This window comes from Sapajus apella, unplaced genomic scaffold (assembly GCF_009761245.1).
Source record: "Sapajus apella isolate SASKATOON/1434 unplaced genomic scaffold, GSC_monkey_1.0 scaffold10, whole genome shotgun sequence".
NCBI lineage: Eukaryota > Metazoa > Chordata > Mammalia > Primates > Cebidae > Sapajus > Sapajus apella.
The window spans coordinates 36,713,777-36,729,803 of NW_022436950.1; the positions used below are offsets into that span (position 1 = coordinate 36,713,777).

Consider the following 16,027-nt stretch of genomic DNA (forward strand, 5'->3'; position numbering starts at 1 on the left):
ACATGGTGAAATACCATCTCTACTAAAAAATTAGCCAGTGTGGTGGCAGGCGCCTATAATCCCAGCTACTCAGGAGGCTGAGGCAGAAGAATCGCTTGAACCTGGGAGGCAGAGGTTGCATTAAGCGGAGATTGTGCCATTGCACTCCAGCCTGGGCAACAAGAGTGAAACTCCATTTCAAAAAAACAAAAACGAAAAGTATGGTAAATTAAGGGCCGGGAGCAGTGGCTCACACCTGTGATCCCAGTACTTTGGGAGACTGATGTGGGCAGATCACCTGCGATTAGGAGTTTGAGACCAGCCTGGCCAACGTGGTAAAACCCAATCTCTACTAAAAATATAAAAATCAGCTGGCTGTAGTGGCAGGCACCTGTAATCCTATCTACTCCAGAGGCTGAGACACAAGAATTACTTGAACCAGGAGGCGGAAGTTGCAGTAAGCTGAGATGGTACCACTGCACACCAGCCTGGGCAACAGAGCAAGACTCTGTCTCAAAAAAAAAAAAAAAAAAAGTAAATTAGATGGGAATATCCAAAAATAATAATGAACTATGATGCTTCATATTTGAGTGTCAACTTAATTGCACTGAAGGATGCAAAGTATTGTTTCTGAGTGTGTTTGCGAGGGTGTTGCCAAAGGAGATTAATATTTGAGTCAGTGGACTGGGAGAGGCAGACCCACTCTCAATCTGGGTGAGCACCATCTAATCAGCTGCCACTGCAGCTAGAATAAAGCAGACAGGAGAAGATTTTGGAAAAGCAGATTTGCTGAGTCTTCCGGCCTTCATCTTTCTCCTGTACTGGATGCTTTCTGCCCTCAAACATCAGATTCCAGGTTCTTCAGTTTTTGGACTCTTGGACCTACACCAGAGGTTTTCCAAGAGCTCTCAGGCCTTTGCCACAGACTGATGACTACACTGCCAGCTTCCCTACTTTGGAGGTTTTGGGACTCGGACTGGCTTCCTTGCTCCTCAGATTGCAGACGGCTTATCGTGGGACTTTACCTTGTGATCGTGTGAGTCAGTACTCCTTAATAAACTCCCCTTTACGTACACATCTATCTTACTAGTTCTGTCCCTCTAGAGAACCCTAAACTTGAGCCTTTTCCTTTATCTTCCAAATTTTCCATATTTTTATTACTTTTGAATAAAAATTTTAGTGCATTGTGCTCAAAAGCCCATGGCCTAATCTGTATGCATACAGAAAATATATAACAGCATTTATGAAACAAGTTAATACTGGCAACATTATTAACCCAACTACCCAAGTAGGTTCCAAATTCCAGTCATCATTACTCTCTCATCTACCAAATTTAATCAGTTAACAAATCCTATCAATTCTTCACTTCTCAAGCCCTTTTTCATTCACACTAACTACAACCACCCTATTTTCACACAAAGAAATGAAGGCTGCTGAAAATAGTAGAAATGAGGATAAATAGAAGACTTTTTTCCTAATTTTTGGGGGGAGGGGGACAGAGTCTTGTTCTGTCATGCAATGGTGCAATCTTGGCTCACCACAACCTCCACCTCCCAAGTTAAATCAATTCTCCTGCCTCAGTCTCCTGAGTAGCTGGGATTACAGGGGTGTGACACCACACCTGGCTAATTTTTGTATTTTTAGTACAGACAGGGTTTCACCATCTTGTCCAGGCTGGTCTCGAACTCCAGATCTCGTGATCTGCCCATCTTGGCCTCCCAAAGTGCTGGGATTACAGGCGTGAGCCACAGCACCCAGCCTTTTTTCCTATTTTTAATTGTTCTAAAAGATAACCATCTAAAGTAAAAATAATAACAAGCCATTATGGGCCAGGCACAGCGTCTCATGCCTGTAATCCCAGCACTTTGGGAGGTCGAGGTGGGAGGACAGCCTAAGGTCAGGAATTCAAGACCAACCTCGCCAACATAGTGAAACTCCATGTCTACTAGCCAGGTGTGGTGGCAGGCACCTGTAATCCCAGCTACTTGGGAGGGTAAGGCGGGAGAATCACTTGAACCCAGGAAGCAGAGGCTACAGTGAGCTGAGAGCCCGCCACTACACTCCAGCCTAGGCAACAAGAGCAAAACTCCATCTCAAAAAATAAATAGGCCAATCGTGGTAGTTCACACCTGTAATGCCAGCACTTTGGGAGGCCAAGACGGGTGTATCGCCTGAGGTCAGGAGTTTAAGACCAGCCTGGCCAATATGATGAAACCCCATCTCTACTAAAAATACAAAAATTAGCCAGGTGTGATGGTGCATGCCTGTAATCCCAGCTACTCAAGAGACTGAGGCAGGAAAATGGCTTGAACCCAAAACGCGGAGATTGCAGTGAGCCAAGATCATACCACTGCACTCCGGTGTGGGTAACAGAGCAAGACTCTGTCTCAAAATAAGGAATAATAATAATAAATAAATAAATAACAAGGCATTACGATGTTTATAACAGAGAGAAAATATGTGACAAATAATTATATCACAAAGAACGGGAGGGAGGAAATGGAATTATATATAAGGTTCTACCGTATGAAATATTAGCGCATCATCATTCACAAAGTTCTACTAGACAGCAATGCTTAGCACAACCACTTCAGAACACAGGAAGAAGAGCTAACAGTAGGGAAGACAGAAAAGAGAGAGGGAGGGAGACATTCTGGTAGGTAGATTAAGCTGTACAATTAGAGTTTACTACTTAAGGGCAAGAATTCCAAAAAATAATAGTAAGATAAAATGAAATAATAAAGCATACTCCAAAGGAAGATGGGGAAAATGTTCATGCAATTCAGGTATGAACAAAATATATCTGACAACAGGAAGAAAAATGCACACCCTTCTGACCCAAAAAATTCTATTTGTAAGGATTTGTCCTAGAGGTAAATTTATATATAAGTGCACAAAGAAGTATATACAAGAATATTCACCCTAGCACCATTTAGCAGCAAAAGGCTAGAAATGATCTCAATGTTCATAAATAAAAGCCTGATAAAATAATGCATGGTCCACAATAAGCCTATGTGTACAATGACACACACACGTGTGTGTGTGTGTGTGTGTGTGTGTGTGTGTGTGTGTATACATATATATGATTTTTTTTCCCAGACAGAATCTTGCTCTGTCACCCAGGCTGTAGTGCAGTGGCATAATCTCAGCTCACTGCAGCCTCCACCTCCCAAGTTCATGCAATTCTGCCTCAGCCTCCAGAGTAGCTGGGACTACAAGGTGCGCGCCACCACACCCAACTAATTTTTTTCTGTATTTTAGTAGCGACGTGGTTTCACTGTGTTGCCCAGGCTGGTCTTGAACTTTTGAGCTCAGGCAATCTGACCACCTCAGCCTCCCAAAGTGCTAGAATTACAGGCATGAGCCACTGCACCTGGCCAACATACACATATACTTGAATATACATGGAATAGCTCTGGAATTACACACAAAAAAACCATTAACTGGATTTCTCTTGAGAAGAATGAACTGAGACAAACAGCAAGATGACTGTTGACTGTATTCTCTTTACCATTTATAATTTTTATCATGTTCATATTATTACCTGCAAAGAAAGAATGAGGTATGGGAGCGAGGAGAGAAAAGAGAGACATTCTGTCAGGTAAATTAACCCATGCAATTACAGAGTTAGTTCCTTGAGAGCAAAGAGTCCAAAAAGCAGCCTATACTAGCTCATGAAGAAGAAAAATGTCATGCAAATTTCTTTTGGGTTAAACTAGCACTAATTTCATCTCAACTGATACATGCCAGCCTCAATCAAAAAAAATCATATACTTCCTATTAAATAATACTGAGGAAATAAAAATACATAAACTCACTAGCACAATACATGGAAAAAGCGGCAAGACCAGAAACAAGTTTTCAACCCAATTGTTGTGGAAGCAGACGTTTAGGTGATAATTTAGCTGCAGTCTGATCCTATGCTCCACCTAAGATTTCCACATCTACCCCAAAATAAATTCTAGATTTCTGTGGAAAGAATAAAGTCTTGTCATTCACATGTAAGCAATGAGTATTTTGTTGTAGTTTTCAACTTCTCATATGCATCAACAAGCTTTTTCTTGTTTAACGAGCATCAAGAGCAAGGAAAGTTTCATTTCAGTTGAAAATAAAATCTGAGTGTGCTCATTTCAAGCTCAACCCAGAACTATTTGTACAAAAAAAAAAAAAAGGTACATATTTTGTTGAAAGAGATAAAATTTTATTTTTAATTTTGAAATAAATTTTTAATTTCGAAATCACTTTTTACGTACAGGTCTAGAATAGAGACCAATAAATCACCACACATTAACAATTCTGCTAGACCTATGTTAAACACAGATCATGTTACAAAAAAAATTTTTTGAATGTTTTATATGAAACTGTGTTAAGCTATAATTTTTCATATTTCATTGCTTAATAGTTTTAGTAGCTTTATTATAAACATTATAAATAATTTCTCCTATTATAAAAAAGAACTTTACTAAGTTCATTTAAATTAAATATATTGTTAGAAAAAATAAATCCCATTTTGTCTTTTTTTTTTTTTTTTTTTGAGATGGATCACTCCGTCACCTAGGCTGGAGTGCAGTGGCACAATCTTGGCTCACCACAACCTCCGCCGCCTTCCCAGTTCAAGCAATTCTCCTGCCTCAGCCTCCTGAGTAGCTGGGATTACAGGTACGTGCCACCACGCCCACTTAATTTTTGTATTTTTAGTAGAGATGGGGTTTCACGATGTTGGTCAGGCTAGTCTCGAACTCCTGACATAGTGATCCGCCTGCCTCGGCCTCCCAAAGTGCTGGGATTACAGACATGAGCCACCACACCTGGCTCCATTTTGTCTTATACAAATTATTTAATCAAAACATTATGGTTGCCTTATGAGTTTTTAAAAATCTATGAAAAGGGAAGAGATTAATTTCAAGAAAGGTAAGCTAAGCTAACTGTACATTTTCCCCCAAGAAAAGTTAGTGAAAATGTCATGTTTAGTTTTAAAAGGTGGCTGGGGCGTGCCTCTTGTACATACCCTAGATCGCATCTCACATACTAAAAACTGGGGATAAAACTATTGTTATCACTTGAACAAGGTAAAAAAAAATCATATAGAAACTTCTTTAGAAGGAAAAACTAAGGTTTCCTTTACTTCGCTACTCACAATAATGATATCCTTAGGGGAGAGAGGAAAACCATACAAAATGAATAGGCTAATTAGTTGGTCAAATAAACAGATTTATAGAGAAATCAGTCTGTGCTCAAAAGAGCATTAATTATTACTAGAGTAATATATCTCAACTTCCTGGTCACGAATGCCTGGGTTCCCTGAGAAATGGAAATTATTCCAAGGAATCGCCAGAAAAAAAGATTGGGAAAATCTGCACTACAGAAATTAATGAGACAGGCTCTGGACTTAAAGACACCACACATATCCTCAGGCATGATACTGGGGAAACTGGCCCAAAAGAAAAAAAAGATGCAGGGAGTCCCTGCATCTTCTTTCTACAGTAAGATGCTCCAAGCTAGCAGCCTGACCTAGACATACAAAACATCTAATCGGCATTTTAGTGTCTCAAATATTAATAGAAACTGGCTGGGTGAGTGGCTCACGCCTATAAATCCAGGACTCTGGCTGGCAGAGGCAGATGCATCGCTTGAGGTCAGGACCAGCCTGCCCAACATGGTGAAACCCCCTCCCCCCCAAAATTTAGCAGGGCATGGTGGCGCATATCTGTAGTCCCAGCTACTTGGGAGGCTGAGTCAAGAGAATTGCTTGAACCTGGGAGGTGGAGGTTGAGGTGAGCCAAGATCACGCCATTGCACTCCAGCCTGGGCAACAAGAGCAAAACTCTGTCTCAAAAAAAAGAAGAAAAAAAAAAAAAAAAAGGAAAGGCATTAACAGGACAAACAATAATCAGTAAGGCAAGTACTCTTGAAGAACTAAAATATAATGGCCAAAAGGTAAAAATCAATAAAAGGGACACAAGATAAAAATAAATCTGATAGGCCAGGTGCGGTAGCTCACACCTGTAATCCCCCAACTCTGGGAGGCTGAAGCAGGCAGATCACCCAAGGTCAGGAGTTTGAGACCAGCCTGGCCAATATGGTGAAACCCCGTCTCTACTAAAAATACAAAAACTTAGCTGGGTGTGGTAGCAATCGCCTGTAGTCCCAGATACTCGGGAGACTGAGGCAGGAGAATTGCTTGAACCCAGGAGGCAGAGGTTGTGGTGAGCCGAGATCGTGCCACCACACGCCAGCCTAGGCAACAGAGTAAAACTCCGTCTGAAAATAAAACAAATCTGATAAAAATAAAAACAGGCCAGGCATCATGGCTCATGCTTGCAATCCCAGTACTTTGGGAGCCCAAGGCAAAAGCATCACCTCAGGCCAGGAGTTCAAGACCAGCCTGGGCAATACAGTGAGACACAGTTTCAATTTTTTAAAAGAAAATGTATTTTGAAATTTTAAAACATAATAAAAAAGAAAAACAAACAGATAAAGAAATGGAATCTAGGACAGAAATTGTTAAATGACAAGTATACTCCACGATGTACCACATCTAGGTAACACGGGTTCCAAAAAGAGAAAACAAAGATAACAGAAAGGAGAAATAATAAAAGAAAAATTCCCAGAAAGAGTCTCCAGATTGAAAAAGCCCACAGAATAACCAGCACAGTGAACAGAAAACAAACAACGAAACACCTCACAACAAAGCTATCCTCATTTTAGAATGGCAGTAACACTTCCAGAGAGGACACACCCATCACCAACAAAGGACTAAGAATCAGAACGGCATCTAAATTCTCCACAGCAATTCCAGAAGCTAGAAGATGAAGTGCTTTCAATATTCAGTAGAAAAATTACTTCCAACCTACAATTCTAATTCTATGCCCAGTCAAACAAGTATAAAGACATCACTGTAGATTTTCAAGGTCTGAGGATAACATATACCTCCCATGCATCCTCTCGCAAAAAATTATTGGAAAATATGCTCCAGCAAACAAGATCCAGAAATTAGGGTATCCAAAACAGGAGAGAAGTGAAGAGAATTCCCATGGAAGTTCCCGGTTCTAATAGCTGTGCCGCAGATGTAGAGATCAATGAGCCAATTTGGAATAGGAGGATGAAGGACTCCAAAAGGGATATCTCCAAGTGGGAAAAAAAAAAAAAAAAAACCTGATAGGTTTTTAGCTATTTACAGGAAAGTTTCCATTATCAAAACTTTCTTAAGGATAAATTTGTGATAGGCACATAGAAAATAAAGCAATCAAAATAAAAAACAATTTAACCTCCAGGACCATGAAGTTATTTTTTAAAAAAGGAAATATAACTGTAGTATACCACTAGATTCCACTGTAACCAATATTTACACAGTCATAACATTAATACTGATTTAACCCAAACGTGCTATACCTACAATGGAAGGATTGGATAGAATGGTGATTAGAGAGTTAAGTGTACATTTTCCATTGTAGCAAGTCACTACATAATACATAAAACTGAAAATTACTGAAGCAGTAGCATAAGCATATTATTTAGAAATATGTAGCCCAGGCACAGTGGCTCATTACTGTAATTCCAGCACTTTGGGAGGCCAAGGCAGAGGTGGATCACCTGAGGCCTGGAGTTCGAGACCAGCCTGGCCAACACAGCAAAACCCCATCTCTACTGAAAACACAAAAATTAGCTGGGTATGGTAGTGCACACCAGTAATCCCAGCTACTCAGGAGGCTGCAGCAGGAGAATTGCCTGAACCTGGGAGGCGGAGGTTGTGGTGAGCCGAGATCCTGATACTGCACTCCAGCCTGGGTGACAGAGCGAGCCTCTTTTAAAAAAAAAAAAAAGAAAGAAAGAAAGAAAAGAAAAAGAAAATGCGTAGGTAAACAGCCAAAGAAACCGCTGAGAGTTGAAAGTGGTTGTTTCGAGGGGCCAGGAAGAGGGAGTGGAAAAGGATGCGACAAAGGAAAATTTTATTTGATAAGTTTAGTACTATTTGACATTCTAAATTATGCACATGTAGTTTAGAAAAATAGATCTTAACTTTAAAATATAGTATTAAGAAAAACATGCTATTTTTGTCTTCAAGTAGTTTGGAAATTGAAGTAGCTGACTTTCTCAACTTCCTTCCCTTCTACTGCTGAGTTATCTATCATCTTAACCCACTCCCAGTTTACCTCCTTCCTTCCTCAAAGAAAATTTGTTTTTGAGATTTCCAGACTCTACCATGTACTAGATCCCATGCCTCTCACATTTTCTATAACCTTGCACCATTTGCATTTACCATCTTCTCTTGAATTTGCAATCTTTCATTCTATAAATCATTTCCCTAAAATCTATAAACAAGCTGAAGTTTTCCACATCCTACTAATAATTGAAACTTTAGCACACCCTTCACCCAGTTTTGTCACTTTCCTTCCGTCCACTGACATTAAAGTACTTTATATTCTTACCTCTACTTCCTCATCCTCCACTTTGATTTGTGCCCCCAACATGCTTCTCAAAGTACTTTCTCTCACAGATCGTTGACTAACCTACATGCCAGATTCAAAGGCCTATTCTCCAGGCTCAGCCTACTTGTTCTCTTCACAGCATTTAAAAATCTTTGCCATCTCCTCCTTGAAATACAATCTTTCTTTTAGGCTTTCTCTCGACACTATTCTACCATTTCTCCTCCTACCACATTCACAGGCTTCTTTACTGGCTTTTCTTTCTTTTTTTGTTTTGTTTTTTTTTTTTTTTTTTTTGAGAGTTTCGCTCTTGTTCCCAAGGCTGGAGTGCAATGGTGCAATCTCGGCTCACCGCAACCTCCACCTCCCAGGTTCAAGCGATTCTCCTGCCTCAGCCTCCTGAGTAGCTGGGATTACTGGTGTGCACTACCATACCCAGGTAATTTTTGTGTTTTTAGTAGTGATGGGGTTTCTCCATGTTGGTCAGGCCTGGTCTCGAACTCCCGACCTCCGGTGATCCGCCCACCTCAACCTCCCAAAGTGCTGGGATTACAGGCATGAGGCACTGCGCTCAGCCCCACTAGCTTTTCTTTCTACCCTTAAAAATGCTTGTTTTCTCCCAGAGTTCTATCTTCAGCATTTTCCTTATCATTTTATCCACCCTAGTGATTAGTCATTTTGAGTGTTGCCTGTAAGTAAATGCCTAGCATGATGTACAGGTTAAATGAATGTTTACTGAACTGCAATTAATGAGTCCTAATTTTTACCCCCAAGTTCAAACCGTATCCCTGAGTTTTAAAGCTGTTATTTGCCAAAATCTAAAAAATTATCTTAAGTTTCTGAGTGCACAAACCAACTATACCCACAACTGAGTTCATTTTCTTTTCTCATATCTGTTGTCCTCACTGTTATCAATTAGAACCACCATCCAAATTATCACCCTCAATGCCCCCTTTCTCAATCTCTACATCCAACAGTTTGCCAAATCAGTCTTTTCAATCTCTTTTACTCTTGCCATTCCCACTGTCATTGCACCTAAATTCAAGTTAACAATGCCTTTGTGATAACACTCAAGTCACACTCTACTCATCATATTTTTTATATATAATATATTCTATTTATTCTAAGAACATAAACACTAGTAATAATAACTTTGAATGCCTAAAGCATTGGATGAGAAGGAGGATAATGATATCAAAATATCTAATATTGAGATTCCTATATCCCACACAGAGATTACAAGGATTTTACACCTTGTAACAATCCTCTATGGTAAGTACCATTGGTATCCCCTTTTTTACAAGTAAAGTGAACTTGCCTAAAGGTAAACTACTAGCAAGTAAATGGCAATGCCAGGATCTGAACCCTGACAGTCTGGCTCCAGAGCACATACTATTAACCATGGAATACTTTCTAATTCATACGTTCTATTCAAAGCCATTCTAAAAACTTACGTATCTTTCTTTTTCTACTGTTCCTGCTCTCCCCATCCCAACACCCTATTACCCTACATTTCAAGCCACAAAAAACTGAGTATGATAGGCATATTTTCACACCTCTAAGATCCAAATGCAAAGTTCTGTTCCTCTCTTTCTAATCCAATTCAAAATTCATATCCTTTAAGGGAACTTTTATACCCATCCCTTGTAGAATTATTCACCCTCTAAGGCCAGAGAACTCATCACATTACATGCTTATGTATCTGTCTTACATGGCTAGTTTGTGAGACTCTGGAATTCCTTGTGTCTTTTACATCTTTGCATTACACTGTTAATAACGCAGAGTAGTTCAATCAAAGCTTACAGAATCTAAATTAATTAAATGTAAATTCTACTAGCCAAGACATAAAACTAACAGCAGTTTCTACTTTGTCTCATCTTCAATTGCAAAATATAGACATCACAAACCAAAAAAATTCCCTTTAGCCAGGCATGGTGGCTCGTGCCTATAATGCCAGCACTTTGGGAGGCTGAGGCAGGCAGATAGCTTGAGCTCAGGAGTTGGAGACCACCCTGCACAACATGGTGAAACCCAGTCTCTACCCAAAATACAGAAAATTAGCCAGCCATGGTGGTATGTACCTGTAGTCCCAGCTATTCGGGAGGCTAAGGTGGGAGAATCATCTGAGCCTGGGAGGCAGAAGTTGCAGTGAGCCAAAATGGTGCCACTGCACTCTAGCCTGGGTGACAGAGACCTCGTCTCCAAAAACAAAACAAAACAAAAAATTCCCTTGAATGTGTGATGTTAGCAGCAATCCTCCAAATGCCAGAGAAACACTAAATTCTTAAAGCTGTGTTTCATAAGGTACTAAAAAGTAGACATCAAAGATGATGACACAAATACTGTATGAGGTTCTGGTACTTTGATTCTTGATTGTGCCTATTAGAGTTATCTCTTGTCGGGGCTCCGTGGCTCACACCTGTAATACCAGCACTTTGGGAGGCTAAGGAGGGTGGATCAACTGAGGTAGGGAGTTCGAGACCAACCCGGCCAACATGGCAAAACCCCATCTCTACTAAAAATACAAAATTAACAAGAAAACAAAATAAAAAAGAAGTTATCTCTTTCTGCTGCCCTTGGCACTCCCCCACTCCAATAAACAACCAAATTTATACACAACTTAATACATCCAAAGGAAAAGGGAAACTAGCAAGAACACAACTTGCTACATATATATAAAATACATATATAAATGTAGCAAGTAATATTTATATACTTATATATTTATATATGAATATATCAAGAAACATTTATATATAATATAAAAATGTATAAAATATATTATGTATAAAATATACAACATATATCATACATATAATTTAAATATTCTCTCTGTCTCACATGCGCACACACATACACGAGCGATCTCAGCTCACTGCAACCTCCCCCTCTCAGGTTCAAGCGATTCTCCTGCCTCAGCCACCCAAGTAGCTGTGATTACAGACAAGTGACACCACGCCCAGCTAATTTTTGTATTTTTTGTAGAAATGGGATTTCATCGTGTTGGCCAGGCTGGTCTTGAACTCCTCACCTGAGGTAATCTACCCACCTCGGTCTCCCAAAACGCTGGGATCACAGGCGTGAGCCACCGCACCTGGCCACTACCTACATATTACTATCAGTCAGCCATACTACAAAAATAACTTACACTGTACTTCCCTTTTCTCTAATGAGTTTTCAAACTATTTTCCTTGCGGACTTCTGGCCGTTCTTTTTCACTTTAGAGTACAGCAAAATCATGGGTGTGGAACAGGCTTTCAAAGCCTAGAGCATGGCCTGGGAATCTGCATTTTAACATGCACCCTGGGGTGTTTTCCAACACCAACCACCAATTCTCCAATTCTCTGGACGCCAAATGGTCAACAATTCAATTCAGTTCTGACACTAACTACCCAGAATCAGCACAGACCCCCCCCCCCAGGTTAAGGGCTCAGCCCCACCCTTCTACCTGCACTTCAGATGCCAATCACCAAGTACCAAGCAACCTGTACTTCTGACCAACTGGCTATAAATTGAGGGTTCCCATGAACCCTCCTAAGGTTTCATAATTATCCAGAATGGCTCACAGAACTGAGGGAAATATTTCACTTAGGTTTACCAGTTTATTATAAAGGATACAACCCAGGACAGCTAAAATGAAAGAGATGCACAGGGCAAGGCATGGGGAAGAGAGAAGTCTCCAGCTTCCCCACCAAGCATGCTACCCTCTGAGCACCTTTTGTTCACCAACCCTCCAAATATCACTGTTCAAAGGTTTTTATAAAGCCCAATCTCAGCCGGGCATGGTGGCTCTCACCTGCAATCCCAGCACTCTGGGAGGCCAAGGTGGGCGAATCACCTGAGGTCAGGAGTTCAAGACCAGCATGGCCAACATGGTGAAACCCCATCTCTATTAAAAATACAAAAATTAGCCAGGCATGGTAGTGCATGCCTGTAATCCTAGCTACTTGGGAGTCTGAGGCAGGAGAACTGCTTGAACCCAGGAGGCGGAGATTGCAGTGAGCTGAGATCATACCACTGCACTCCAGCCTGGGCAACAAAGTGAGACTCTGTAACTAAGACCTCATTAGAGCAGACAGTAGACATAGCTGTGACTGAAATGGGCTCAAAATGAGTAAGAGAAGACACTCCTATCATTCAGGAAATCACAAGGGTTTTAGGATCTCTGTGCAAGGAACTAGAAAAAAATAACAAAATTTTTTTTTTTTTTTTTTTTTTTTTTTTTTTTTTTTTGAGACAGAGTCTTGCTCTGTCACCCAGGCTTGACTGACAGGGTTCTACCATGTTGTCCAGCCTGGTCTTGAACTCCTGACTTTAGGTGATCTCAGCCTCCCAAAGTGCTTACACGCATGAGCCACCTTGCCCGGCCAAATTTTTTTTTTAATATCCCACATACCCTAAGTAATTCTGATACAGATGAACCACAGAGCACACTTTGAGAAACACTATTCTGGATGTTCACAGGCAACATTATCACCAATTTGCAATTTCATACGACCATGAAAACTGAACCTACACTGGCAATTTATGTTACATCCACTAAAACTAGAAGCAAAACTAATATGATACACAACAGCTAACTTTTATACTGAGCTACTGTGCTATTTCTCAGTTTTCCTTATTTAATCCCTACTGTCATATAAAGTAGATATTACCATCCATTTCACAGATAAGACAGATAACTTTCCCTATCACATGGTTTCTAGTTGGTGGAACACAGGTATTAAATCCAAACTGCTTACCCAAAGTATATCCTCCTAACCTCTATGTTATACTATCTCACCATTTATAATCTATTTGACATTTTAATAAATAAAACAAAGTTGGGTAAAAACAGGGAAGGCACAAAAACTTCCTGGTTAACACTGTTGCCTAGATACCTTTTCTAAACATACCTCGGCTCCTAATGACAAACAGCTTTGCTATGGAGATGACAGTCGCTGAAGGTGGGAAGTTTAAAATATCTGTCAGGGAAGGGTGCTTCAATTATTTTATAGTAGTCAAGAGTAGGAAATTCTACATCAGCCATGAGCCAAACAGCTCTAACTCCAGAAGAATAAAGCAGCTGGGTAGGGAGCTTGACACCTTCAACTTAGGGACTCTGAGATACTGGATCCCTAACAAAGGTTAGGGCATTCAGTTCAGCTGATAGGACACCTGGAAGCCAACAGCCTGATCTAGATGGAACCTGAAATTTGAGTCCTATGAAGTTTATAGAACTACGTGGGGTAGGCTCTTCCCCTTTGCAGTAGGGATTTTTACACTTCATCAAGGCTGCAAACTGGTGGTAGCCTCCCGTTAATCAAAAAGGGGGTGAGAGGCCGCTCGTGGTGGCTCAAGCCTGTAATCCCAGCACTTTGGGAAGCCAAGACAGGTGGGTCACCTGAGGTTAGGAGTTCAAGACCAGCCTGGCCAACATGGCAAAACCCCATCTCTAATAAAAATACAAAGTTAGCTGGGCATGGTGGTGGGTGCCTGCAATCCTAGCTACTTGGGAGGCTGAGGGAGGAAAATCACTTGAACATGTAAGGCGGAGGTTGCAGTGAGCTGAGATGGCACCATTGCACTCTAGCCTGGGCTACAAGTGCAAAACTCTGTTTCCAAAAAAAAAAAAAGAAAAGAAAAGAAAGAAAGAAAAAAGGGGGTTTGGAGTTTACAAAGACTCGCCTTCCAGATGTAGTCATATAAAAACAGCAAATGATTTAATTGTAGTTTGTGTGTTATGAACACTTGAAATCTGAAAACACTTTCTTCTCCTCTGCATGGATATTTAGAAGAGTGAAACAATTCCTAAGAAAGAAACTGAGACATTCGCAGTAGGGTATGACTTAACAACAGATAATATTTATCACATCTAAGTGAAAGTTCGGCACTAGAAAAATAAGAGTTTTTATTTTTCTGGATTTTTTTTTTTTTTTTTTTTTTTGGTGGGGGAGCTAATGAGGATAATTTTACAGCAAATACTCTATAGGATGATCTGGCGAAGGGGTGCTTTCAAAACATGAAGAGTGGGCACAGGAGTAGCCTCAAATCCCAGGAAATAGAGCCCTCCTAGAGATCAGAGGGAAAGAGTACCTTCTGCCACAAGCTGCTAATACTCAAATCAACCCAGTTCTCAGCGTGTTTCTCCGAGTATCAAACAGTTGTTAAGAGAGCCAGATTCTGTTACCAGGCTGCGGGTTGCACCTCCTTCTGTCACCTCTAGTGCTCACTTATAAGCAGCTCTCTTTCCCCTCCACCTGATGCACTATGGTGGCTCCAGAAGGCTGAAGGACTGAAGCAGCTTTGTTCATTAGATGTCTAAGTACATCTTAACTAAGTACATGTAATTTTGGTCTGCTATACATTTCCCAGGTTCTACCTTACACATCATGATGTCACTTTCTTGATATAATATAAAAACATCATCTTTGGAGTACAATTGACCAGAGTTCAAATAAATACTAACTCTGCCACTTGTTAACCTCTCTAAAAGCTACAGTGAGGGTTAAATGAGATTTTGCATAAAAACCACCTGCCATATAGTAGTTGTTCAGTAGGTGACAGAGGTTATGAAGCCGGGAGAGGAAGTCTAGTACTTTTATCACAGTTTTAGAAGAGCATTCTGCATTCTCAAAAGGTTTAAAGCTGCTCTGGTTCAGGCGCAGTGGCTCACACCTGTAATCCCAGCGTTTTAGGAGGCCAAGGCGGGAGGATCACCTGAGGTCAGGAGTTCCAGATCAGCCTGGCCAACACAGTGAAACCCGGTCTCTACTAAATATACAAAAATTGTTTTTTTTTAACTGGCCATGGTGGCAGTCACCTGTAATCCCAGCTACTCGGGAGGCTGAGGCTGGAGAAGCATTTGAACCCGGGAGGCAGAGGTTGCAATGAGTATAACTGCACTCCAGCCTGGTGACAAAGGCTCCGTCTCAAAAAAAAAAAAAAAAAAAAAAAAAAAATAGAAGATACTATTCATCATTTTCCAGGGCAATTCTCTCCAAAATAGTGTTATCTAAAACCTTTCATAAAATAAATAGTAAGAAAGAGTCATCCTACTCTTTCCATTTCGGAAACTATTTCATCTGAATTCGTTTCCTCAAATTCCCAACCATTCTGCCTGGAAGATTCTAACAGAAGTTCCCCAGACAGGGGAAGACAAAGATATATGTTGACAAAAATGAATATATAACTAAAAACCACTCCTTTCTTTTCTCAAGGCAACAAGATGATAAATTTTATCCCTTTCCATTTCCCCCAATCTGAATTTCTCTTTTGAGTTATTCTTTATGAATGACTCCATGGGCACCCATTCAGGACTTTTCCCGAGAAAGCTTCCAGGTAAACAGAAAAACAACGAATGTTAGCTCCCTAAAACAATAACAAGATGGAGACAAACACTGGATTCTGTTTTTTTACGTTCAAAACACAGAATCAGTACATAAAATCAGAAATACACCCAGAGCCTCAGACAAAACCCATAAACCTTCCTAAGGAATCTTGCTTAATTCTCACTTCTTGCTACCCATTTATCAAGTCTTGCAAATGCTCAAACACGAGTGTCTCAGCCTCTGTTCAGTGATTCAAATCTGCCACTGCTAATGCATTCACTACCCCAGATCTGAGACTGTTTTGTGAACAGA

General features: G+C 40.4%; 1 protein-coding gene across 1 annotated transcript in view; it reads right to left on the reverse strand.

Moving 5' to 3' along the window:
- Positions 1 to 16,027, reverse strand: part of FAM117B (family with sequence similarity 117 member B) — a 131,529-nt gene that overhangs the window by 114,254 nt on the left and 1,248 nt on the right. The window lies entirely within an intron of this gene.